Raw genomic sequence first — 26,755 nt, 5'->3', positions numbered from 1 at the left:
ACAAGTTCCCTAGTCTTGGGTGTGAGGTCCGTGGTCTCTACACCCTGGAACTAGTCTGAATTATAACAGAATGATAACACAAGTTCCCTAGTCTTGGGTGTGAGGTCCGTGGTCTCTACACCCTGGAACTAGTCTGAAGTATAAAAGAATGATACAATAGAAGTAATCTGGCTCAGTGTGAATTCCCAGTTCCTCCTGGTTCAAACACACTGTTGGATCTGACTATGGTCTGAGTGCTTCCACGTAGTGTTCGCAACAGCAGACGTGTGCACTAGAAGGTCCAGACAAACCAGACACATGTTGCTGTGCGGAAACCGCCGGTCTGAACGCGGAGACAGCTGCCCCGCCGCCAGACCGTGCGGCGGCATCTCCGCTATTCATTACACATTCCGGTTTTGAAAGCCGGAGCCCGGACCGCGGATTACGTTCTGCAAACGCACCTAGTGTGGACCGAGCCATCTTCTTCTATGTATGTATTATTATTTTCCCTCACATGTTTGCTTACAAATAATGTTTTAATAAATGCACATAAAGAAAACGTGCTGTCTGGGGATTTATGACTATATGGAGGGCTGGAGGATCTGCAGCAGGACTGAGGGTATATCGATGCATTCCGAGAAACAGGCCCATGTAGGGCTGTGGTGTCAGTGGAGAGAGTTACATATTAATCAGCACTGTATAATAGGTGAGGGGTGATGGAGAGGGCAGGGGACAAGGTCAGTGCTATGGTGGCCACACATGGACAAATTGTCATATGGTATATTGTCACAGAATATGTTGGCGCTTTAAATATAATAATATGGTCATTTTAAATGCGTTCAAAAGAATCTAAAGCATTGCATGCAAGGCTTTCAGCAGTCTGACAGATGCTCAGTTAGGCCTGGAACCCACTAGGAGCGATTTTCTGAGCGCTTTGTGACTTGAAAAGCTCTGGCTAATGTAATGCTATGGGTGTCATCCCACTTGAGCGATGTGATTTAATAAAAATCCCCCCATAGCATTGCATTAGCAAGAGCTTTATCAAATCGCTAGCGCTTAGAAAAGGCTGCTAGTGGGTTTGAGTCCTTAGGCCCTATTCACACTTGAACGCACAAAACGTCGGTTGTGGGAGTGATTTTTCCACGATTTCACGCGGAAACATCACTGGACACTGCAGCAATTTTTCCACGATCGTGTTTAGCACTTTTATAGCACTGAAAAGCGATCGCCGGGAAATCGCCTTAAAATGGTGCAGGCTACGCGTTTGCGTTTGGAGATTTGCGTTAATCGCCCAAGTGAGAACGGGCCCATAGGTTTCTATTGCACTAGCGCTTTAAAAAGCGCTAGTGCTTGAGCGTTTTGCCAAAATCGGCGGCAAAACACTCTAGTGTGAATGGGCACTCTGCTGGCAGTACAGGGGTTAACGTCTGTGAAGATCCTCTGGCAATACAGGGGTTAGCGTCTGTTAAGATCCACTGGCAGTACAGGGGTTAACAACATCTGTGCAATGCACTGGCAGTGAAGATCCTCTGGCAGCACAGGGGCTAATGTATGTCTGCAAATATTCTGTGGTGGTGCAGAGGTTAAAATCTGTTTACAGCATGTGGAAGTACAGGTGGTAAGGTCAGGCTGTGGAGGAGTAAATGGCTGCTCAGGCTGATGCTGTACCAGCATAGGGGGTTAATGGCAGTTCGCTGGCTTTAGCACTGCAAGGGGTTAAATTCTGTAATGATGTTCTAGCATTATTGCAGGGGCTAAGTGTCTGACTGGGAGTGCAGGGGTTAAATCTCAGTGTACACAAGTTCTGCCAGTCTTTGACACAGGCTCTAGTGGAGCAGGAGTTTGTGCAAGGTTTAATGTCTATGCTCTGGTGTTGCAGAGGTTAATATCTGTGCACAGGCGCTGGCAGATTGGGGGTTAATGTCTATGCACAGGCTCTGGCAGATTGGGGGTTAATGTCTATGCACAGGCTCTGGCAAAGTGGGGGTTAATGTCTATACACAGTTTCTGGCAGAGTGGGGGTTAATGTCTATACACAGGCTTTGGTTAATGTCTGTGCACAGGCTCTGGCAGATACACAGGCTCTGGCAGAGTGAGGGTTAATGTCTATACACAGGCTCTGGCAGAGTGGGGGTTAATGGCTATACACAGTTTCTGGCAGAGTGGGGGTTAATGTCTATACACAGGCTTTGGTTAATGTCTGTGCACAGGCTCTGGCAGATACACAGGCTCTGGCAGAGTGAGGGTTAATGTCTATACACAGGCTCTAGCAGAGTTGGAGTTAATGTCTGTGCCTAGATTCTGGCAGAGCGGGGGTTAATGTCTATCCACGCTGTCAGTGCAGGGCACATCCCCCCCCCCCCCCCCCCCCTCTCCAGCACAGGTTGGCTTTGCCTATCAGGGTGTTTTGCGGCTCTGAAGGGGTTAATGTCTCATTCCTGGAATTTTTGGAATCCAGAACCTGGAGGTCGGGCCGTACCAAGCGACAGACAGGTCTGCCGGGGGGAGGGATGCGCGAGGACAACCTCTCCGGTGAATGGTTTGATCTTGCAGCCGAGGCTCCCCCTAGATGGTGCGGCAGTTGGTAGGTTCCGCTGGAAGCTCCCGTGTGAGCGCGGAGTGCAGCTGCTGCTGATCCGACAACTACTACCTGCGGCCGGAGAGGTGAGCCGTCCTGCGCCGGCCTGTGTGTCCCCCTCCCTGCCTGCTTCCCATGCATTCTCTATACACATCCTGCAGCTCCTGCCATATCTGCCTGTATCCAGCCTGCGCTCTGCACTGCCTGTGTGTTGACATGGATCGCATAGATTATGTACAGTGTGTGTCCAGAATACTCATCCAGCTTCTGCCTATACGTACTGCGTGCTCACTATGTACATCCCAGCCGTAATGTAACTGATACATTATATATCTATGCATACTGCTTGTGATATGCTGGATCTACTGACATATAGTCTGTAATGTACCTGATACACTGCATCTATACAGAATATTTGTATACAGCATGTGATATGCCTGATACTCTGGATCTATACAGAATATAAAAAAACCTGTAATGTACCTGGTATATACTGTATAATTACACCACAGTCTATGATGTACCCGATTCATTGGATCTATACTAAATATTTACATACAGTCTGTGATATACCTTAGATACTATATATTTACATACAGTCTTTTATGTATCTGATATATTAGGTCTATACTGAATATGTACATACAGTTTGTGATATACTGAATCTATAATGTATATTTACATACAGTTTATGATATACTGGACCTATACTGTATATTTACATACTGTCTGTGATATGTATAAACCTTGTACACTATACCAATGCTGAATATTTACATTCAGTTTGTAATGTATGTGATATACACTGGCTCTATACTGAATGTGCTACCTATACTTACCATGTATATTTATACATGGTATTCAGTGTATTCTATATTATTATTATTATTATTCTAATGTACAGCTTCTCTGTGTGTTTATATGGATCTAATAGATTATATGCAGTGTATATTCTGAATTACCATATAGCCTGTAAAGTACCTTGATACACTCTATCTAGATATGATTATTTATTGAATATTGTTATGCAGCCTGTCATACATCATATACTGTGTGCCCTTGATTGGTACAGCCTGTTTACATGGATCTCCCAGATTCTATATACCGTGTCTTGCGGTTCCTCCTTCCACATTGTATCCATAGTGATTGTATGCCCTGGATACACTTGTAGCTTGTCATATCTAGATTGTGTTGTTCCGAATAGAGATGGATTTTATCATTTATAAGGGTGCATGATCTACACACCCTGTGCAGAGATATCATACAGCTTACAGCACAGCCTGTGTGTTTACATGGATCTGCTCAGTGTGCGTGCTGAATACTCATGCAGCCTATAGTATACAATATAGCGTATCCATAGTGATTGTATACCCTGACTATATATGCAAGATTACATCATGCACAGAATGTGTTGAGGTTATTATAAAGCATATAATATAATCTGTTTTTTTTTATATAGGATGTAGTATTATTATTATTTTGTATTTATATAGCGCCAACATCTTCCACAACGCTGTACAGTGTGTATTGTTTTGTCCCTCAGAGGGGCTCACAATCTAACCCTACTATTGTCATATGTCGATGTATGTGTCGTGTAGTGTATGTATCGCAGTTTAGGGCCAATTTAGGGAGAAGCCAATTAACTTATCTGTATGTTTTTGGGGTGTGGGAGGGAACTGGAGCGCTTGGAGGAAACCCACACATACACGGGGAGAACATACAAACTCCATGCTGAGAGGGCCCTGGCTGGGATTCAAACCAGGGACCCAGCGCTGCAAGGACGAAAGAGCGCTAACCAGTACGCCACCGTGCTGCCAATGTGTATGTTCTAATTATGTATACATTGCTTGTAACAATCACTACATATACTGATAGTGTCACGGCTAAAGGAGCTTTCGGCCCTGTGCAAGTTTTACATTGGGACCCCAAGCATTCTACACATAACCGTCCATATGGCGCAACACAACCTGCCAAGGACATCCGCAGTGTCAAAGAGGCATAAACATGGGGGGGGTACAGTTTGCTAATGATTACCACTATTCAAAGCATATATAGAAGTGATCATTAACAGCATAGCACCTTTAAAGAGCTAATACTGCAGTTGAGTGAGGGTCCCTCTGGTCCAAGGGCCCGGTGCGGTCATAACCTCTGCACCCCCTATTGCTGCGCCCCTGCATACAGAGTATCATATAAGCACATAGCATACAGCGTGTGTTTGCTGTACAGTCTGTGTTTTATAAATACCATAGACCAGTGTTTCTCAACATTTTATTGGTATGTACCCCTTTTAAAACCATATACTCACTAAGTACCCCCTAGCATAGTAAACATTATCACAAGTACCCCTTGACAAATATATATTTAATTGTAGTACATTATAATTGGTTTTAAACCATTTCCAAGCTTTTACTATTGCTTTTAATTAGCTAAAATACTAATTTGGTGGTGTTTAAATAAGATTTATCATTTTCTAAAACTCTAAATTTGTTATTTTTGGTTAAGTATATCAAGCCTGAGTACCCCCTGGAACCCTCAGAAGTACCCCCTGGGGTACGCGTACCACACGTTGAGAAACTATGCCATAGACTATATACATTATGTTTTGGATTCTCATACAGTTTGTGATGTACACTAATACACTATAGTGACTTGTGCTGAATGTATATGTAGCTTGTCACATATATACACTCATACTTTATTATAGGATGCTTGCCTGATGTACAAACTGTGTGTACATTAATCTGATAGACACTATTTAGTGTGCGCAGAACAACCAACCATGAACCCGTAGGGCCCATTCATGCTTGGGCGATTAGCGGGCGTTTACTGTTAATCGCCGATGATTCGCAGTAGTGATACACGCAAAACGCACCACATGCACCATTTTTTTAGCGTTTTTTGAGCGATCGCAATTGCAATGTATTTCAATCGCGATCGCTCAAAAAACATGAAAATTTTTATACAAGCTAATCACATAAAAATCACCGGCTCAAAGCTCTACCGCAAATCGATATCATTTTGCATTTGTAAATATGAATGGGCCCTTATACTCTACAGCTATTATGGTTGAGCTCAATAAACTCTCTTTACCATATTTACGAATGTGTTGTAATCTAACTGATCACATCCTTAAAAGGAACTTGAGGTGAGAAGGATATGGAGGTTGACATGTTTTGTTTTTTCTTTGTAAATAATGCACATTGCCTGGCTGTCCTGCTGATCCTCTGCCTCTAATACTTTAAGACATAGATCCGGAACAAGCATGCAGATCAGATGTCTATGATGCTGCATGCTTGTTTTAGGCAGGGCTGTGGAGTCGGAGACGAGGAGTCGGGTCAATTTTGGGCACCCGGAGTCGGAGTCGTTGATTTCATAAACTGAGGAGTCGGATGATTTTTGTACAAAATCCACAGCCCTGTTAATTATTAGACTAAGGAGTCGGAGCCATTTTGAGTACCCGGAGTCGGAGTTGGAGTCGTGGTTTCATAAACTGAGGAGTTGGAGTCGGGGCAATTTTTGCAGGGCTGTGGAGTCGGAGTCGGGGCAATTTTGGGTGCCTGGAGTCGGAGTCGGGAAAAAATGCACCGACTCCTAATAAATGTAAACTGTAATTAAAATAGAAAATATGATAAAATGTTCTATTTCTCAGATAATAGTCATAAATAATTTATACATACAGTTATAGCTGTGCTTAGTCCACAAAAATGAAATAAACCAATCAAAATTAGTTACTTGTGCTGCTTCAATAAAGCAGTCCCCGTATTTTTAAAGTTAGATATACACATCTGATTGTGACTGTATATATGATGTGTACACAGGAATCTCTTATATATACTAAATAACATCTATGCTGTAAGAATAAAGCCTGATGTGTAGCCGTGTCACTAATAGAGATGGTCAATGAGATGGAAATAATTCTGTGTTGATTCTAATTTATGCAAATGTATGCACTCCCTTTGCTCATGAAATCAAATAATTTGATATGTTGTTAAAATTTGGTTTGGTGACTAAATAAATATGGCAGCTTCCATAGGTCTCATACCTCGGGTTCCTTTTAATGGGTAATTTGTGTGTTTTCATGGATCATATAGATTATATACTGTATGTGTGCTGGATACAATCCTTACTTGATATATTTACATAGGCTTCCCCTACACTGGCTGTAGTGTACTTTGATGAATATACTGTAGCCTGATTGGACAAGCATTAGCCTGGGCTGTATATAATCACTGCTCTGACTATACCTGGTCATTATGCTGTTACATGAATACATGCTGAATGTAATGGTGTGTAATGCACGGAATACGCTGTGTTTATATAGATCATGTGACACAGTGTATAGCATTTTCTCACCAGGCTCTGCCTGTTATAATTTGTACCGTGTGGGTATATGAATGAGATTGTATTTATCTAACTCTAGCTATAGGCTGAGATTATACTGAGCGTACTGAGTATGTGTGTACTTTGTGGTTTTTATATAGAATGTCCGTGGCAAAGATGAAGTTTTCATTTCTTACATTGTGTAATGTGTATCTGGTAGAGGTGGAGAATTATTATTATTATTATTAAAAGTAATCCCCGGTTAACGAACGAGATGGGGAATGTAGGTTAGTTCTTAACCTGAATCTGTTCTTAAATTGGAACACTGCCTCCAGTGTCCCCCTCTCTGTCACATCTGCCTTCTCTACCTGTTTTATACAAGTTTAAAAGCCATTTTTTCTTTGAATTTTTTTAAAATCGATTTTCTCAAAAACGACAAGTCCAATTTGAAAACATTTTTTTTACTTGTTCCCATGGAAACACAGAATCCATACCATTCATATCAGCATGTCGTTCGTAAATCAGGCATTTGTAAGTGGGGGACTACCTGTGTTATCAATATGTTGACATCTTCTGCAGCACTTTACAGAGTACATAGTCATGTCACTGATTGTCCTCAGAGGAGCTCACAATCTAATCCCTACCACAGTCATAGTCCAAATCCAATCCAATCCAATCCAATCCATAGTCTAATGCCCTATCATATTAGTATTATTCTCTATATAGCACTGGCATCTTCTGTAGAACTTTGCAGAATACATAGTCATATCCCTGTCCTCACAATCTAATACCTGCCACAATCATAGTTAATGTCCTACCTAGCTGGGGGTAAGCGAAGGATAGTACCTTGCCTTGAGCCCCATGTCGCCTTAATATTTTTCTAATGGGAAAAGAAAACCAGCCTGTCTAGGTTGATTCCGCGGAAGAGCTACTGTAGCAAAAATTTGTCCAGGAGAAAAGGGTGTCAGAACACACAATGCATTGCAGAGTATGTAGTGTGTCGCTGCAGACTGGTGACAGTGTCCAAGATGACCCCTGTCTGCTGCGATAGCATCTCCAGTCAGCACGTGAGCATTTCTAGACAGGCCAAAAAGGCCTGGGTCTTGGGCGGCTGCAGCCCAAGGAGGCACAAGGACATGGAATAGGGGTCGCTACATATGAAAAAGAAGGCTGCAAATGGGGAACAACACAAAAAAAGGGAAGTTGATGTACAAGGTTGTAAATGAAAGATGGGGATGCAGTATATGGATGTTACACATGGAAGAGGGGGCAGCACATGGAATAAGAGGGGCACTTGGAAGGAGAGCCCCAACATACTTGACCTAGGGGCAGAAAAAGTATAAATCTGGCCTTGCACGTGAGCATCCGAACTCCTCTGTAGAGCCTGGAGAGATCGCCTGCTGTGGTGAATCACATTTACTGTTAGATCCTGTTGACGGACGGTTCCACGTGTGTTCTTTATTTGTGGGATGTGCTGGAAAAACAAGTCCGATGCCTGGAGGCCGCACCTCAAAACTTCCAGAACTTAAAGCATCTGCTGCTAATGTCTTCTACCACATACCGTAGGGTACCGTCAGGAGCCTCGTGGCGTCCCGGCCTCGATGGGTCAGAGCTGATGGCATAAGGAGGACTCATGCGATACTAGGCAGGTGCTTTCATGGATTGGGCTGCTGCTTGTGTGTCTTTGTGTGGGTTTGTTTTTCTTATAATATCTTAGGTGACTATTTATTTGTTTTATTTTGTATTTATGTACAGCTGACATCTCCTGCAGCGCTTTACTGAGTATATAATTATTATTATAACAACCACTACTTTTATTTATATATTTAATTTCGGCAACAGATTACATAGATCTGTATTTGTTCACAAGTGGGCCAGACAATGTCAGATCCACCCAGAAGGCAATTAGTTCCCTGTCTATACGAGCTTACATGTTTACATACTTATTATACATTGTGTATATTTGTGTTGGAGGTTTAGGTCCCTTTTTTACATTTTACATGCGCTTCCGGTTGGATTTGCCAATCTTAAGGGAACCACGATAACATAGTAATGGCGGTATCCTTTTTCTGCTTACATTTTTGGCCGACCACGAAAGCGACCCGTCGCATTTTTCAGCATTTGTGATTGGCCAGATGCAATTGGAAGTGTGGCCAATGTAAAAGAGGCCTAATTGAAATTGTAGGTGCCTGTCGATCTGCAGGTGGTGGGTGGATAGTGTACTGGTTAAAGTATTTCTTGGTTAATCTTATTTCCTTTTAAACAATGCCAGTTGCCTGGCAGACGTGCTGATCTATTTGGCTGCAGTAGTGTCTGAATCGCACCAGAAACAAGCATGCAGCCATCTTGTCAGATCTGAGAATGTCAGAGACACCCGATTTTGCTGCATGCTTGTTCAGGGTCTATGGCTGAAAGTATTAGAGGCAGATGATCATCAGGACAGCCAGACAACTGGTATTGCTTAAAGAGACTCTGAGCTTACTTTATAATCAACATGGGCATGTTTGCCCCATCTAAAACGCCGCTATCCCGCGGCTGAACGAGGGGTCGTTACCCCCCCCTTGCAAAATCCACGACCAACTTGGTCGTAGATTTTGCTGCTCATGGAGGCAGGGCTAACGGCTGCAGCCCTGCCTTTATGCGCGTCTATCAGCGGCGGGTCTCCGCCTCTCCTCCGCCCCTCTCAGTGAAGGAAGGCTGAGAGGGGTGGGCGGATACGCGCTGGCAGACGCGCATGAGGCAGGGCTGCGGCCATTAGCCCTGCCTCAACAGAAAGCGATCCCCGGCGAGCACGGAGGGGATTTGGGGGGTAAAGACCCCCCGTCCAGCCGCGGGATAGCGGCGTTTGCGCAGGGGCAAGCATGCCCATGATGATGATAAGCTAAAAAGCGAGTTTTTAACTCGCTTCAGAATCTTTAAAAGTAAATATGGCAACCTCCATATCCCTCTCGCTACAGTTGTGGGGGGTGCGTGACCGAGTGGACAGTGTCGTGCGCAGCAGGTTATGGGGGGGCGGGGGGGGGGGGCGGGATAGCTAGCATAGTTGTCCCAGTATAGCTAGTATAGTGACCCCAGTATAGCTAGTATAGTGACCAGTATAGCTAGTATAGTGACCAGTATAGCGCCCTAGTTTGGGTAGGTAGTGCCATGGGAACCGCTGTCCTGCTTCCTTCCCTCCTTACAGCAGCCGCAAGATGAGCTGCTGTAATAGGAGATGCTGCTAAGTGGAGAGGGGCTACAGGGAATCTAAGAGAAGCCGCCAGCTCATAAGGTAACAGGAGCGGCGGCTGCGGGGGGAGAGGGGCGAGATGACAGACCCGGTGGAAAACTGCCAACGGACCGGCAGTGGGCCGCGGCCCGGTGGTTGGGGACCCCTGCTTTAAAAAGACAAGAGCACAGCGTCCTGGGTTTGAAACTTGGCTTTTCCTGTTCAGTAAGCCAGCACCTATTCAGTAAGGCATCCTTGGACAAGACTCCCTAACACTGCTTCTGCCTATAGAGCCGTCTCTAGAGGCTGCAGCTCTGACACTTTGACACTTTGAGTCCGCCAGGAGAAAAGCGCGATATAAATGTTCTGTGTCTTGTCTTGTCCCATCTCTATATATAATCTATCTCACATCCAGTGATATTTGTCCCAGTTTATGCTGTTTGCTCTCTGCACAGTAAACTGTAGAAAGTGTGCTTTGATGTTGATAGGTGTTGAATATTCAGCAGATCGATACACATTTCTAAAGCAGTAAAGTTTTTAATGTTGGAGGAAGTTTCAGCACCGCTTATGAAACAAGCACACGTGATATAGGTATTTTTTTTGTTTCCTCTCGGCTGCCCAAAGTGTTGAAATAAGGCATGACTGGGAATGTCGTCATTACCTGTATGTAAATAATGATTCAGGATATCTATCCCGTCAGTGTGGATAAATATTGATTGTGATACATGAGTGCACATAAATGTAACAAGGAAATGGTATTTGCTCTTTGCACTGTTGCATGATTAGAGTGGAGGTGCATCCTGCCCAATGTGACTTCTGTTTGGCGTGGGACCCGCTAAGCATTGTGCAGTGTTTCCCAGGGCAAGTGCAACCGTCATTGCTAGTGGCGGGGATACAGTAGGAAGTTGGGCATCAGGACACCGGGTGAGTATATTAAAGAGGAACTTTAACCCAGAATTGAACTCCATTCCAGTCAGCAGTTGATACCCCCTTTCCCACGGGAAACCGTTACCTTTTCTCAAATTCACAGAGGCGCTTAGTACAGAGCCGGACAGCAATCTCCATATACTCCTTTCTGAACTGCCTGAGGAAGCGGAGTCACGCCCGTGAAACGCGTTGCTATACTGTGGAGTGTGTTAATAAATCTTGCGTTATACGTTAACACGTGCCTAATGTCGTGTCCTTTGGAGTGGCTAAGAGTCCACCTCTGCCACGTCCATGTTATAAACTTTTCTATAGTTTGTTTTATCCTGTTGGCGGCCGCCTCTGTTCCCCTGCATCATATACCAGTCCAACTTTGGTGGAAGAGCGGAAAGCTTCTTCTTTCTTCCTATCCAGAGAGAGCGACTTCTTACTCCTGAGTAGGGACAGGCTTGTTCTCCCCACCTGCTGTTACAGTGGTTGCCTATGAGGTAACCCCGGTTTGTGAGTATACTATACTTACCTTAATCCAATACATACTACACTATATTGGTAATGTAAGAGTGAACAGAGGCGCCAGCAGGATAAAAGGTTCTAAAAGGCTTAAAATCCCTCAGGAGGTGGTGGTGGAATCGCCTCCCCGAAGCAGACAAGATACCGTCAGTTTTATGACAACAGGTTTATTAATATACTCCAAAACAAACAGTGCAACGCGTTTCACGGGTATGTTCCCGCTTCCTCAGTACACAGTATAGTCTTAAGGTCACGAATAGTGCCTCCTATTAATAAACCTGTTGTCATAAAACTGACGGTATCTTGTCTGCTTCGGGGAGGCGAGTCCACCACCACCTCCTGAGGGATTTTAAGCCTTTTAGAACCTTTTATCCTGCTGGCGCCTCTGTTCACTCTTACATTACCAATATCCACCCCTGATGGAGGGGTTGATCTCCATTTTTTCCTTCTCTACAGATAGCGACTTTTAATCCTGAGTGAGGACAGGTCTAATCTCCTCACCTGCCTATACAGTGGTTACCTAAGTGGTAACCCACGTTTGTGAGTATACACATTTATATACTTTAAATTTCCAACTCCTTGTTTTGCATACTACACTATATTGGGCTGTCGGTATTTCTTTTGTCTTTACACTATATTGGGTTCTCGGTGTCCCTGTGTTTTCTTTTCTCAAATAGATCATTAGGGGGGTCTGTATGGCTAAGATTGTCTTGAAACCCCTCCCACACTTTGCTGTGTGTGAACCGTGTTGCATTGTGGGAAATAACGTCTTTTTTCAACTGCCAAACAAGCAGTATCTCCCACAGAACTCTCAGTAACGAACATTCTGCACAGATTAACTGACAGGACTAAAGATGTCACCACCTGTGATTAATTTTACAGCCACCATGGCTTTTGGCTCTGTCCCTGCTCATTTTGGGCCCATGGGCGTAACAATCACCCCTGTAAACCCTGCAATCACAGGGGGGCCCTCCAAATCCCTCTCCCCAACCGCAGGTGCAGCCAATAAGCAAAAAAACTCCCCATTCTATTGCCATTCACCGGGTCCCGATCACGTGACCCTCTTGGGGTTCGGGAACCAAGGGGGCCCATGCTATTATTTTTGCAGTGGGGCACTATTAAGTCTAGTTATGCCACTGTTTGGCCCCTTCCCCATCCTCTTACATAACTAAAATAAACCAAGTATCCAGCAGGGAGAAGGGAAACCCTTTTGAAAGGTTTCCAAGTGCAGACTCGGGGAAATAAGGCACAAAATTCTCTCCTTGCTCTTGCTGTTGGCTCACTGCTTTTCCCAGAGGTCACCACAGAGTTTTTCACCGGAACAGGCCAGAGGTTGAATTGGGCCATAAATGTCACGTCTGGGTGAACAGTTCTACTGATTTCATGCCTTGCCTTTTGTATCTGGAAGGCTCAGTGCAGTTTTGGCTGTGATTGGGGAACAGGCGCCGTGTGTGGCAGCTGGAGCCACTGATGGGATTCTGTCACTCCTGAGGCCAGATAAGTGACGTAGAACAGGCCGAAACAATGCCGAAATCGCATTAACTATTTTAGCTTTGTGCTGGCAGTCCCAGGCAGCAGCGTAAAATTAGGGGGAGGGAAGTGGCGGCGGATTCCGCTTTGATCTCCAGTTTTCTCTGGCAGAAAGCTGCTTGGAATTTGGAACTATGGAGACCACTGATAATTATTTCAAGTGAAGATCCAGTGCTGTGGAGTAAGCGGAGCCCTCCAGGCCGGGCCTGTGCCATGGAAACTGTAGAGTCTAGCAATGTATGAGCAGATCAACTATGAAACAAATCTCTCTATTATTGGAGAGAGATGTGTTGGCTGCCCATACACTGCAGGCCTATCCCCAATGGATTTCAGTGTGATATCTCTTTGGAAGCGTCACCGTGACGCCTCCTCTGCTGCTTCCGTTGCTATGTGTCCCCCCCCCCTGTTTCCCGTGCATTGTAATCTCTCCTGCTCCAGCTGCACAGACTCCAAGTCTTGTCTGCGGTCTCCCCTGAGTGTTGGCGTCATACACTTGTGTTGTCATATGGTAGCGTATGTAACACATTGCAATTGTGACATCACACGCCTGGCGTCACTCATTGGAGACAGCAGACGAGACCAGGCATCACCAGAGCTGCAGCAGGTGAGATTTGCTATGCATGGTGGGATGGCACATTTACATTTGGGGAGGACAGTGGCCAGGTGTTTGTCAGTCGTCCTGATATTGCACGCTGTTACTGCTGCGCACCCAATTGATTCAGAATTGATTTTCCAGCATGCTCGATGCATTTGACCAGTTTCAGTTCCAAATCAGTTGAATCGTCAATCGGGCATGCTTGTTGCGGCACAGATGAAGTTATGGTCTTTGAATACTGAATGAGGCCTTTACAATCGTCATCTCCTGTTGTAAAGTGGGGAGATCTAATTGCAGAAGTCTTTTGGTTTGTCATTGAACTGTAAAACACTTGGCATCCCTGGTATCTCTGTGACCTGCAGCACCCTTTATCTATACTGAGTAAAGGTTTTCTATGATGTACCCCAAAAACATGGCAAAGGGTGTCTGTAACGTTACCCTCCCCGTGTGCAGATGTTTGTGAAAAGCTGTGAGCCAATTGGATTATGCAGTTTACTTCACATTAAAGGGATCCAAGCAGCCTTTTTTTTTCTGCAGCTTGTCCTGGTTTCTAATAGCTGTAGAAGCTGCCATTTTCCCCCCTCCCCTTCTAGCTGCCCTTATTTATCCAGGGGAAGTTGTGAATGTAATCAAGTGTGACTCTCAACTGTTTGAAGTACAGTGTACTATTCCCCCCCACTTTGCCGATGAAAGCTTTTGTTTGCTCATTGCTTTTGCTAACTACAGCTGTCCTTATGTGCTCTTTCTGTGGACAGCAGGCCACGGAAGTATGGCAATAAAAGCTTCTAACAAACGAAAAAAAAATAGGTAGAGTGGATTTTTGTTTTTAGTAATAAACCACATTGTTAGTATGCATAATGTGCTAATGAGAAGCCATTGGGGGCTAAAAATGCTGCTCGGTTTACTTTAAAGGGAACCTAAACTGAGAGAAATATGGATGTTTCCTTTTTAAAGTGAACCTCCGTTTAAAGTGAATCGTCTCAGCAGCACTGAAAAGGCTTTGTGTTTCTTTAACAGTTTTACAGCATCAGATCTTTGTTTCTCTTATACAAGCCTCATTTTTAGCTGCACAGAAGAAAACTGCCCGGGCTTTTTTCCCCTGATGCTGTGCAAAGCATGATGGGATTTCTGATTTTGTTGTTCTGCTGTTTTGGTGCAATATTTTTATTTTTTATTTTTTTTACATTTTGAATTTGACATTTGAAGCCTAGCGAGTGCAGCTGTGAGGGGTTATCAGGACACAGGACAGTTGGACAGATGGCTGCCCCCATGACAAAGATGGCAGCCCCCATGAATCACAAACATTTGCCTGTTCTTTTTAAAACAGGGTGAGTAAGAGATTATATTACCTATCTATTCTAATTAACATAACTAATGTAACTTGATGACAGTATGTTTGTTTAGGCTGAAGTTCCCCTTCACAGGCGACTTCTCAGATTAGGTTCCCTTTAAAGGGACTCCGAGCAGTGCAGAAACTATGGGAAGATGCATATCATTTTAAAGCTCTCTTTCTCCTCTTTCCAATGATATATATCAATCGCTGCCCTACGCCTTTTAGTTTTCGTTTTTTTCGCGATTGAAATTGCCGCGGCTGCGATTTCGATCGCGAAAATATAGAAAACTAAAAGGCGTAGGGCGACTATTTAGGGGTCATCAGAAAGAAGAGAAAGAGAGCTTTAAAATGATATCCATCTTTCCATAGTTACATTGTATTACACAGGACAACACTTTCCCCAGTGTCAGCAGCTCGATTCTGCTGAGTGGAGCTGCTGACTTAAAGAGACTCTGTAACTTGAAAAACCTCCCCTGGGGGGTACTCACCTCGGGTGGGGGAAGCCTCCGGATCCTAATGAGGCTTCCCACGCCGTCCTGCGTCCCACGGGGGTCTCGCTGCATCCCTCTGAACAGCCGGCGACAGAGCCGACTGTAGCTTCAATATTTACCTTTTGCTGGTTCCAGCGGGGGCGCTGTGGCTGCATTCGGCTCGGAAATAGACGGAAATACCCGATCTCCGTCGGGTCCGCTCTACTGCGCAGGCGCCGGAGACTTGCGCCTGCGCAGTAGAGCAGACCCGACGACGATCGGGTATTTCCGCCTACTTCAGAGCCGACAGCCATCAGAGCGCCTGCGCAGGAGCCAGGAAGGTAAATATTGCGTCACGGCTGTACGGAGGGCTACAGCGAGACCCCCGAGGGACGCAGGACGGCGTGGGAAGCCTCATTAGGATCCTGAGGCTTCCCCCACCCGAGGTGAGTACCCCCCAGGGGACGTTTTACCGTTACAGTTCCTCTTTAAGGAAAAAGTCGTCCTGTGTAATACAAGTAACTATGGAAAGATGGATATCATTTTAAAGCTCTCTTTCTCCTCTTTCTGATGACCCCTAAATCGTCGCCCTACGCCTTTTAGTTTTCTCTATTTTCGCGATTAAAATCGCGGCCGCGGCAATTTCAATCGCGAAAATAGCGAAAACTAAAATGCGTAGGGCGGTGATTTATATATCATTGTAAAGAGGAGAAAGAGAGCTTTAAAATGATATCCATCTTTTCATAGTTTCTGCACTGCTCGGAGTCCCTTTAAGTGCAGAGTTCTGGGAAAAGCAGAGAACCAATTAGAGGAAGGAGAGGATTTTGGGAAGGCCCAAATTCAAATTGTGGTCCTTTTAAATACACTGTAAAGTATAAAGTTAACTTTAGAAGCATTGTGGAGTGGCTTTTTTTCTATATGCGCAAAATAACAAACGAGCAAGAAAGTTCTTTGCCATTATTCTAAAGATTAATGGTACAAGTTTTAGAGCGATTCTTTATTTTGGTCGATTTTAGTACATTGTAATTGATTGGAAATGATTGTATTCTTTCAAAAATGGCACAATTTTTATTTTAGATAAATATTCATTTTAAAAGACAAAGATCTCCACCATAGATTTTAAATCCTTACAGAAGGTAAGCTTATTATTATTATTATTATCATTAAACTTTACAAAGTGCTAACCTGTTATGCAGCACTGTACAAGAGATAAGGGAGACAATACAACATCAAACAATACAATGCGGGAAAATGACAACCTTAACCACTTCAGGACCACAGTCTTTTCGCCCCTTAAGGACCAGAGCCTTTTTCTCCATTCAGACCACTGCAGCTTTCACGGTTTAATGCTCGGTCATACAACCTACCACCTAAATGAATTTTACCTCCTTTTCTTGTCACTAATACAGCTTTCTTTTGATGCTATTTGATTGCTGCTGCGAGTTTTACTTTTTATTATATTCATCAAAAAAGACATGAATTTTGTCAAAAAAATGACTTTTTTAACTTTCTGTGCTGACATTTTTCAAATAAAGTAAAATTTCCTATACATTTGAGCGCGAAAGTTATTCTGTTACATGTCTTTGATAAAAAAAAAAAACCATTCAGTGTATATTTATTGGATTGGGTAAAAGTTATAGCGTTTACAAACTATGGTGCCAAAAGTGAATTTTCCCATTTTCAAGCATCTCTGACTTTTCTGCGCACCTGTCAGGTTTCATGAGGGGCTAAAATTCCAGGATAGTACAAATACCCCCCAAATGACCCCATTTTGGAAAGAAGACATCCCAAAGTATTCAGTGAGAGGCATGGTGAGTTCATAGAAGATTTTATTTTTTGTCACAAGTTAGCGGAAAATGACACTTTGTGACAACAACAACAAAAAAAAAAAGTTTCCATTTCTTCTAACTTGCGACAAAAAAAAAAATGAAATCTGCCACGGACTCACTATGCTCCTCTCTGAATACCTTGAAGTGTCTACTTTCCAAAATGGGGTCATTTGTGGGGTGTGTTCACTGTCCTGGCATTTTGGGGGGTGCCTAATTGTAAGCACCCCTGTAAAGCCTAAAGATGCTCATTGGACTTTGGGCCCCTTAGCGCAGTTAGGCTGCAAAAAAGTGCCATACATGTGGTATTGCCGTACTCAGGAAAAGTAGTATAATGTGTTTTGGGGTGTATTTTTACACATACCCATGCTGGGTGAGAGAAATATCTCCGTAAATGACAATTTTTTTATTTTTTTTACACACAATTGTCTATTTATAGAGATATTTCTCCCACTCAGCATGGGTATGTGGAAAAATACACCCCAAAACACATTATACTACTTCTCCTGAGTACGGCGATACCACATGTGTGGCACTTTTTTGCACCCTAACTGCGCTAAGGGGCCCAAAGTCCAATGAGTACCTTTAGGATTTCACAGGTCATTTTGAGAAATTTCGTTTCAAGACTACTCCTCACGGTTTAGGGCCCCTAAAATGCCAGGACAGTATAGGAACCCCACAAATTACCCCATTTTAGAAAGAAGACACCCCAAGGTATTCCATTAGGAGTATGGTGAGTTCACAGAAGATTTTTTTTTTTTGTCACAAGTTAGCGGAAATTGATGTTAATTGTTTTTTTTCACAAAGTGTCATTTTCCGCTAACTTGTGACAAAAAATAAAATCTTCTATGAACTCACCATACTCCTAACGGAATACCTTGGGGTGTCTTCTTTCTAAAATGGGGTCATTTGTGGGGTTCCTATACTGCCCTGGCATTTTAGGGGCCCTAAACCGTGAGGAGTAGTCTTGAAACCAAATGTCGCAAAATGACCTGTGAAATCCTAAAGGTACTCATTGGACTTTGGGCCCCTTAGCGCACTTAGGGTGCAAAAAAGTGCCACACATGTGGTACCGCCGTACTCAGGAGAAGTAGTATAATGTGTTTTGGGGTGTATTTTTACACATACAGATGCTGGGTGGGAGAAATATCTCTGTAAATGACAATTATTTGATTTTTTTTACACACAATTGTCCATTTACAGAGAGATTTCTCCCACCCAGCATGGGTATGTATAAAAATACACCGCAAAACACATTATACTACTTCTTCTGAGTACGGCGATACCACATGTGTGACACTTTTTTGCAACCTAGGTGCGCTAAGGGGCCTAACGTCCTATTCACAGGTCATTTTGAGGCATTTGGATTCTAGACTACTCCTCACGGTTTAGGGCCCCTAAAATGCCAGGGCAGTATAGGAACCCCACAAGTGACCCCATTTTAGAAAGAAGACACCCCAAGGTATTCCGTTAGGGGTATGGTGAGTTCATAGAAGATTTTATTTTTTGTCACAAGTTAGTGAAAAATGACACTTTGTGAAAAAAACAATAAAAATCCAATTTCCTCTAACTTTTGACAAAAAATAAAATATTCTATGAACTCATCATACACCTAACAGAATACCTTGGGGTGTCTTCTTTCTAAAATGGGGTCACTTGTGGGGTTCCTATACTGCCCTGGCATTTTACGGGCCCAAAACTGTGAGTAGTCTGGAAACCAAATTTCTCAAAATGACTGTTCAGGGGTATAAGCATCTGCAAATTTTGATGACAGGTGGTCTATGAGGGGGCAAATTTTGTGGAAGCGGTCATAAGCAGGGTGGCCTCTTAGATGACAGGATGTATTGGGCCTGATCTGATGGATAGGAGTGCTAGGGGGTGACAGGAGGTGATTGATGGGTGTCTCAGGGGGCGGTTAGAGGGGAAAATAGATGCAATAAATGCACTGGGGACGTGATCGGAAGGGGGTCTGAGGGGGATCTGAGGGTTTGGCCGAGTGATCAGGAGCCCACACGGGGCAAATTAGGGCCTGATCTGATGGGTAGGTGTGCTAGGGGGTGACAGGAGGTGATTGATGGGTGTCTCAAGGTGTGATTAGAGGGGGGGAAATAGATGCAAGCAATGCACTGGCGAGGTGATCAGGGCTGGGGTCTGAGGGCGTTCTGAGGTGTGGGCGGGTGATTGGGTGCCCGCAAGGGGCAGATTAGGGTCTAATCTGATGGGTAACAGTGACAGGTGGTGATAGGGGGTGATTGATGGGTAATTAGTGGGTGTTTAGAGGAGATAAGAGATGTAAACAATGGATTTGGGAGGTGATCTGATGTCGGATCTGCGGGCGATCTATTGGTGTGGGTGGGTGATCAGATTGCCCGCAAGGGGCAGGTTAGGGGCTGATTGATGGGTGGCAGTGACAGGGGGTGATTGACGGGTGATTGACAGGTGATTGACAGGTGATCAGGGGGGATAGATGCATACAGTACACGGGGGGGGGGGGGGGTCTGGGGAGAATCTGAGGGGTGGGGGGGTGATCAGGAGGGAGTAGGGGGCAGATTAGGGACTTAAAAATAAAATAGCGTTGACAGATAGTGACAGGGAGTGATTGATGGGTGATTAGGGGGGTGACTGGGTGCAAACAGTGGTCTGGGGGGTGGGCAGGGGGGGGTCTGAGGGGTGCTGTGGGCGATCAGGGGGCAGGGGAGGGGGAAATCAGTGTGCTTGGGTGCAGACTAGGGTGGCTGCAGCCTGCCCTGGTGGTCCCTCGGACACTGGGACCACCAGGGCAGGAGGCAGCCAGTATAATAGGCTTTGTATACATTACAAAGCCTATTATACTTGTTACATGCGGCGATCCGGGTGCTAGTAACCCGCCGGCGCTTCCGAACGGCCGGCGGGTTACAACGAACGGTGGGCGGAGCCAGTCCCCGGCGGCTGATCGCGTCACGAATGACGCGATCGCCGCACAGCCACTCCCGCAGCCGCCCCCGCCGATGGGCGTATTGCGGTCGTTTGGGCCCGGTCTTTGCCGCCGCCCATCGGCTGGGGGCGGTCGTTAAGTGGTTAAACAATGGTACACAAAATAGTAAAACAATAAACAATGGTGTGCAGATTGCTAGGTAGGGATAAATATAGCAGACGAGTCACTGAGTCCATATGGTGGCGGAGAAGAGCACACGAGGAGGAGGTCCCTGCCAAACAGGCTTACAATCTAAAGGTGGCCATACACTGGTCGATTTGCCATCAGATCGACCAACAGATAGATCTCTCTCTGATCGAATCTGATCAGAGAGGGATCGTATGGCTGCCTTTACTGCAAACAGATTGTGAATCGATTTAAGCATGAAATCCATTCACCATCTTTGAAGCTGCTGCCGCCGCCCCCCGGGCCCCCGCATACATTACCTGATCCTGCCGGCGCGAGTCCCCCGGTCTCTGCTGTCTTCTGCTCCGGTCTGGGCTCCTCCAGCTTCACTGTACTTCCAGTCCGGGGAAGATTAAACAGTAGAGGGTGCTCTACCGTTTAAACTTCCTGCTGGGACAGGAAGAAGTGAAGCCCAGCGCGGAGAAGAAGCAGCGGGGACTCGCGCCGACCAGATCAGGTAATGTATTGCCGATAGCGTTGGGTCGTCGGGCATTCGAACGTCGCTATCGACGCACTCCTGACCCACTGTGGGGGGCAGTTCAATGGGGGGTTTGAAGCTATGAAGATGGTGGGTAGGCTATGGTAAACAAATGGGGCTTTAAGGCCTGTTTGAATGAGTTGAAGGTGGGGTTGAGCCTGATTGGTGGAGGGAAGGAGTTCCATAGAGTAAGGGCTACTCCTGGAGAAGTCCTGGAGCTTATATACATCTGCAGGAAAGGGATTGCTAGTGGCATAATACTGCTCAACACACTCTGCAAAGTGCTGCAGAAAATGACAGCACTATAGGACGCAATATGTAATCATAATAATAACCGATCCAGCTTGAAAGAGCAGCAGGTATTCATTAAATATAACTATTTATAAAGTATTATAAATAGTGTGTGTGTGTGTGTGTGTGTGTGTGTTACAAAGTGGGTGAGAGGCACCCAGGTGTGTATAAAACAAATGAGTTAAAAACAAATAAAGGAGAAAAAGGGGGAGGCGGCTTAACTCGATAACAAATTCACACACACTCACTCACTCATTTTTAATAAGCACGGGCAATGTGTTTCGTGAGTCTCTGCCCACTTCCTCAGGCCAAATAAAGTGCCACACTCACACTTACTTGTGGAGGTGATGCATTTATTTCAAAGTGTACCTGAAGGGGAAAAAAGTGGCCCTACTGGGTACTCTCCTTGGGTAGGGTAGCCTATGGTCCATAAAGTGGCTCTCCTCATCCTCCTCCACAGGCCCCTTCCAGTGCTGGGACCCTTGAAAAGCGGCTTGCCAATAGCTCATGCATGCACACTAGCATGGACCTGCTCAGGCACCCGCTTTTTTTGGTGTGCAAGCCGCCTTTGCAGTAGTACCGGCGTGATAAGGCTCGGCATTTTCCGCTGAGGCCGTTGAGCAGCATGCCGCACTTTGGGTGTTGCATCGTTGGATCAGCCTGGCTGAGGAGGACGGGGGTAACCTACGGTATCTATTTCCTGCGTTTAACAAAGTTACAGGTTTGCTTTAAAAGATACCAGAGCGAAAGCCTCTGGTAAAAACTGAAGCTGTTCTGGTGGGGGGGCAATAATCAAATACCCATTGCGCACCCCCCTCTCCTGTGGCCATGTAGTGATGTCACAGGACAGGAGCGTGTTCACTCCTGCGTCCTGGTGCAAGCGCTGATTGGAGACGCGGGGGGGGGGGGGAGTAAGCACGCTCCTGTCCTGTGATGTCACTCGGCGTGGCCACGGGAGAGCAGAACTGACATACTGCACATGCGGTATGTTCGGGTTTGATGTCGCCCAGGACAACTGGAGGCATTGGAGAAGAGCGGCGGGGGACGGAGGGGAACCGAAGGAGCGGTGAGTATTTTATTATTGCCCCATTCCCAGTACAGCTTCAGTTTTTACCAGAGGCTTTCACATCTGGTATCCTTTAAACCTGGTTCAAAACAAACCATGCAATGACATTTCATTACTGATTAATGCCCATTTTTAAGTTTTTTATTTTATTTATTATTTATTTATTGTATTTATAAAGCGCCAACATATTACGCAGCGCTGGACATTAGTTTTGGTTACAGACAATATTTAGGGGTGACATACAGCAAAATGACAATACAGGAATACAAGAAAGACCAGATCATGCAGCACAGTATGAGTACAAGGTAATGCTTAGTCAGTCACTGGAGGGGAGCATGGAGATTAGGCAAGTTAGGTTCACTCAGTTGCATAGCATGGGTGCACAGTAATGGAGGTGCAAGATCAGGTAGGACACAAAAGGAGGAGGACTCTGCCCAAAGGCTTACAATCTAAAGGGAGAGGTAGGGACACGAAAGGTAGGGGACCAGAGTTCAGCTGTGGGTTTAGAGCACTTGTGAGGGGTAGTAGGCCAGAGTGAAAAGGTGAGTTTTGAGGGCTTTCTTGAAGATGTTGAAGGAGGGGGCTGCCCTAATGCGTGGAGGTAGGGAGTTCCATAGTGTTGGAGCAGCTCTTGAGAAGTCCTGGAGGCGTGCATGGGACTGGGTGATGCGGGGGGGGGGGGCGGTTAGGTGAAGTTCATTGGAAGAGCGGAGTGAGCGGCTAGGTGTGTACCTCCTGAGTAAGATCGGAAATGTAGGTTGGACAGGTTTTGTGCACAGATTTGTAGGTCAGACACAGTATCTTGAATCTGATTCTGGACTGGATAGGAAGCCAGTGGAGGGATTCTAGGAGGGTATCTGCCGTAGTAGAGCGATGGGAGCAGTGGATAATTCTGGCTGCCGCATTCATGATGGACTGCAGTGGGGCTGTTCGGGTCATAGGGAGACCAGACAGCAGGGCATTGCAGTAGTCAAGGCGGGAAATTATGAGGGCATGGATGAGGAGTTTGGTGGTGGCAGAGGTCAGGAAAGGGTGAATCTTACAGATGTTACGAAGGTGGAAGTTGCAGGACTTTGTGAGGTTTTGGATGTGGGAAGTGAAAGAGAGTGCGGAGTCCAGGGTGACACCCAGACAGCGGGCTTGAGAGGTAGGGCGAATGGTAGTGTGGTTAACAGTGACATGCACATCTGGGAGGTTCGTGGATGGCCGGGGTGGGAAGATCATAAATTCTGTTTCGTCTAGATTTTGTTTCGGGAACCTAACGGACATCCAGGAGGAGATGGCTGATAGGCAGGAGGAGACCTTGTCCATGGTAGTGGTGGATATGTCAGGGGTGTGGAGGTAGATCTGGGTGTCATCTGCATACAGATGATAGTTAAAACCCATGGAGGAGATAACCTTGCCAATGGAGGATGTGTATAGGGTGAACAGTAGGGGGCCAAGGACCGAACCTTGGGGGACTCCCACCGAGAGGTGGTTGGGGGTGGACGAGGACTCATTGAAGGCGGTCGTGAAGGAGCGGTTGGAGAGGTAGGATGAAAGCCAGGACAGGGCGAGATCGTGAATGCCCAAGGACTGGAGGGACTGGAGGAGTAGGGGATGATCTACTGTGTCAAAAGCTGCTGACAGGTCAAGGAGGAGAATGGAGTATTTACCTTCAGCTTTAGCTAAGGCAAGGTCATTGACCACTTTGGTGAGAGCAGTTTCGGTTGAGTGGGCAGGCCGAAATCCAGATTGGAGTGGGTCTAGCAATGAGTTGGCATTGAGGTACTGGGTCAGGCGTTTGTGAACCAGACGCTCAAGGAGTTTTGAGGCAAAGGGGAGGAGGGAGATAGGACAGTTTTCTTAAATGGACTTAATTATAAGTACGCTAACACATTAAGAGGGACCTTAGTGTATCAGGCCCAGCATGTCTTTAAAGGACAACTAAAGCAAGTTGAATACGGAGGCCATATTTCCTTTTAAGCAATATCAGTTGCCTGGCTGTCCTGCTGATCCTCTGCCTCTAATGCTTTTAGCCATAGACCCTGAACAACATGCAGCAAATCAGGTGTTTCTGACATTGTCAGATCTGACTAGAGTAGCTGCATGCTTGTTTCTGGTGTGATTCAGACACCACTGCAGCCAAAGAAATCAGCAGGGCTGCCAGGCAATTGGTATTGTTTAAAAGGAAATAAATATGGCAGCCTCCATAGTCTTCTCACTACAGTTGTCCTTTAAGCATGGGACACGTGAGCACACAGCCTAGAGAATAGCCTGTGCAATGGTGACATCTCATCCCATCTCATTATCTTGGAAATAAAGTCCAGAGCAGGCCGGGATAATAGATCCCCTAATGGGAAAGCGCTTGGCGTGTGCAGCCGTGCTTAAACCACCACCAGCCGGGGAGAACGCCGTCTAGCTGAAGACATGGCCGCCCACATGTCTGCGAGGATGTGTCAGTCTACTCTAGCTGCGCACAGACTGTTTACGCTCGCTGGCGGAGGCGGGAAGAAGCAGCATATGAAACGTTTCATCTGAGGACGAGCTGCAAATTCTCCCCCATATGCTCACCGCAGTCTCCCAATCCCTCTCTGTGATTCCTGGGGGGATAGCAGGTCAGGCACACGGTCTGGGAGCAGCTTGGGCCGCAGCATGTCGTGCTAGTGGCTCAGTCGGCCCAGTCATTGTAATGTAAATGTGCGTCAATTAGCGTATGACGATATCAGCTGAGATGCATCTCTCCTCCTTACCCCTCACTGGTGACTGCCTGTGTGGAGCTCTATAGCAAATTATGTGTTTATCTGTATAGAGGCCGATTGAAGATGTCAAACAATCTTGTTTAAAGCACAACTGAAGAGCGGGATATGGAGGCTGACATATTTATCTCCTTTTAAACAATGCAGATTTCCTGGCTGTCCTGCTGATCCACTGCCTCTAATACATTAGCCATAGCCCCTGAACAAGCATGCAGCAGATCAGATGTTTCTGACTGAAGTCTGGCTGGATTGGCGGCATGCTTGTTTCAGCTGTGTAATTCAGACAATACTGCAGCCAGAGATCAGGTGGATTGTCAAAGTTTTTTACTGAATTTTTGATGCATCCAATGAAAAGGCAGCAAGTAGTAAAACGTTGCATCACATTTTTACATTAAAGAGACACTGAAGCGAAAAAAAATGATGATATTATGATTTGTATGTGTAGTACAGCTAAGAAAAAAAACATTAAGATCAGATACATCAGTGTAATTGTTTCCAGTACAGGAAGAGTTGAGAAACTCCAGCTGTTATCTCTATGCAAAAAAGCTATTAAGCTCCCCGACTAACTTATGCTGGGAATACACGTTTCGTTTTTGCCTTCGTTTTAGCCTTCGATTCGTTCAGTAAACGAATCGAGTGTTGAAAATGTATGTGAAAATAGTCATAATCTCATTATAGTTTCGATTAATAGACCCCAAAAACGAACGACTAGTGATCGAACATGTTTGATATCATCTCTCTTTATCCATCTAATCGAGCCATTGGTAGGCTTGATGGCTGTTCAGATCGATTATATGTTCGTTTATGTTAGTCCGTCCCTGTAAAAAGGGATTTTCGTTTCGTTTCTTTGCAGCCTTCGATTATTGGAAAAACGAAACCATCAGAATCGAAAAAAAAAAACGAAACCGTGCGTGGTGATATTAACCGTACGTTCGATTATTTCGGGAACGAAAAGGACAAAAGGCACAATCGAAACGAAGGCTAAAACGAAGGCAAAAACGAAACGTGTATTCCCAGCATAAGTCGTGGAGAGGGCTGTTATCTGACTTTTATTATCTCAACTGTAATTGAACTGTTTACTTTTCCTCTGCTAGAGGAGAGGTCATTACTTCACAGACTGCTCTGAAAGACTCATTTTGAATGCTGAGTGTTGTGTAATCTGCACATATTATAGAATGATGCAATGTTAGAAAAAACACTATATACCTGAAAATAAAAATATGAGAATATTTTCTTTGCTGCTAATCTTCAAGTAATTATTCATAGTACACAACCAATTCATTATATCATATGTTTTTTTTTCGCTTCAGTGTCTCTTTAAGAACAGAAATTGAGTTGTAAAGGCTTCCATTTAGCCAGGTGAGATTGTGCAGTGGTAATGCTTCTGCCTCTCAAGCATGAGGTTTTGGGTTCAACTCCCAGCTCCAGTCATACATTTTGCAACTGGTATAGTTTAAAAGGAAATAAATATGGCAGCCTCCATAGCTCTCTAAATTCAGGTGTACTTTAAGCTCAAAATTGAGGTAAATCCTTAAAGTAGGCATGTTAATTTGTGTTAATTGCCTTAAAGGAAACCTGAGGTGACATGTGACATGATGAGATAGACCTGGGTATGTACAGTGCCTAGCACACAAATAACTATGCTGTTTCTTTTTTTTTTTTTTCTCTGCCTGAAAGAGTTAAATATCAGGTATGTAAGTGGCGGACTCAGTCCTGACTCAGACAGGAAGTGACTACAGTGTGAACCTCACTGATAAGAAATTCCAACTA

At 45.1% G+C, this 26,755-nt stretch overlaps 1 protein-coding gene across 6 annotated transcripts in view; it reads left to right on the top strand.

The window, feature by feature from the left end:
- The first annotated feature begins 2,452 nt into the window (after positions 1-2,452).
- Positions 2,453-26,755, top strand: part of CCDC120 (coiled-coil domain containing 120) — an 84,099-nt gene continuing 59,796 nt past the window's right edge. For 2 of the 6 annotated variants that reach the window (XM_068248804.1, XM_068248801.1), the window contains exon 1: positions 2,453-2,643. The gene's annotated coding sequence lies outside the window, so the exon portion shown is untranslated. Of the gene's footprint in view, positions 2,644-16,522; positions 16,584-26,755 lie in introns of those variants that run through there. The other 4 variants (XM_068248800.1, XM_068248802.1, XM_068248799.1 and 1 more) reach the window with 3 other exon arrangements.

Source organism: Hyperolius riggenbachi, chromosome 8, assembly GCF_040937935.1.
Source record: "Hyperolius riggenbachi isolate aHypRig1 chromosome 8, aHypRig1.pri, whole genome shotgun sequence".
NCBI lineage: Eukaryota > Metazoa > Chordata > Amphibia > Anura > Hyperoliidae > Hyperolius > Hyperolius riggenbachi.
This window is presented reverse-complemented; position numbering and strand designations above follow the sequence as displayed.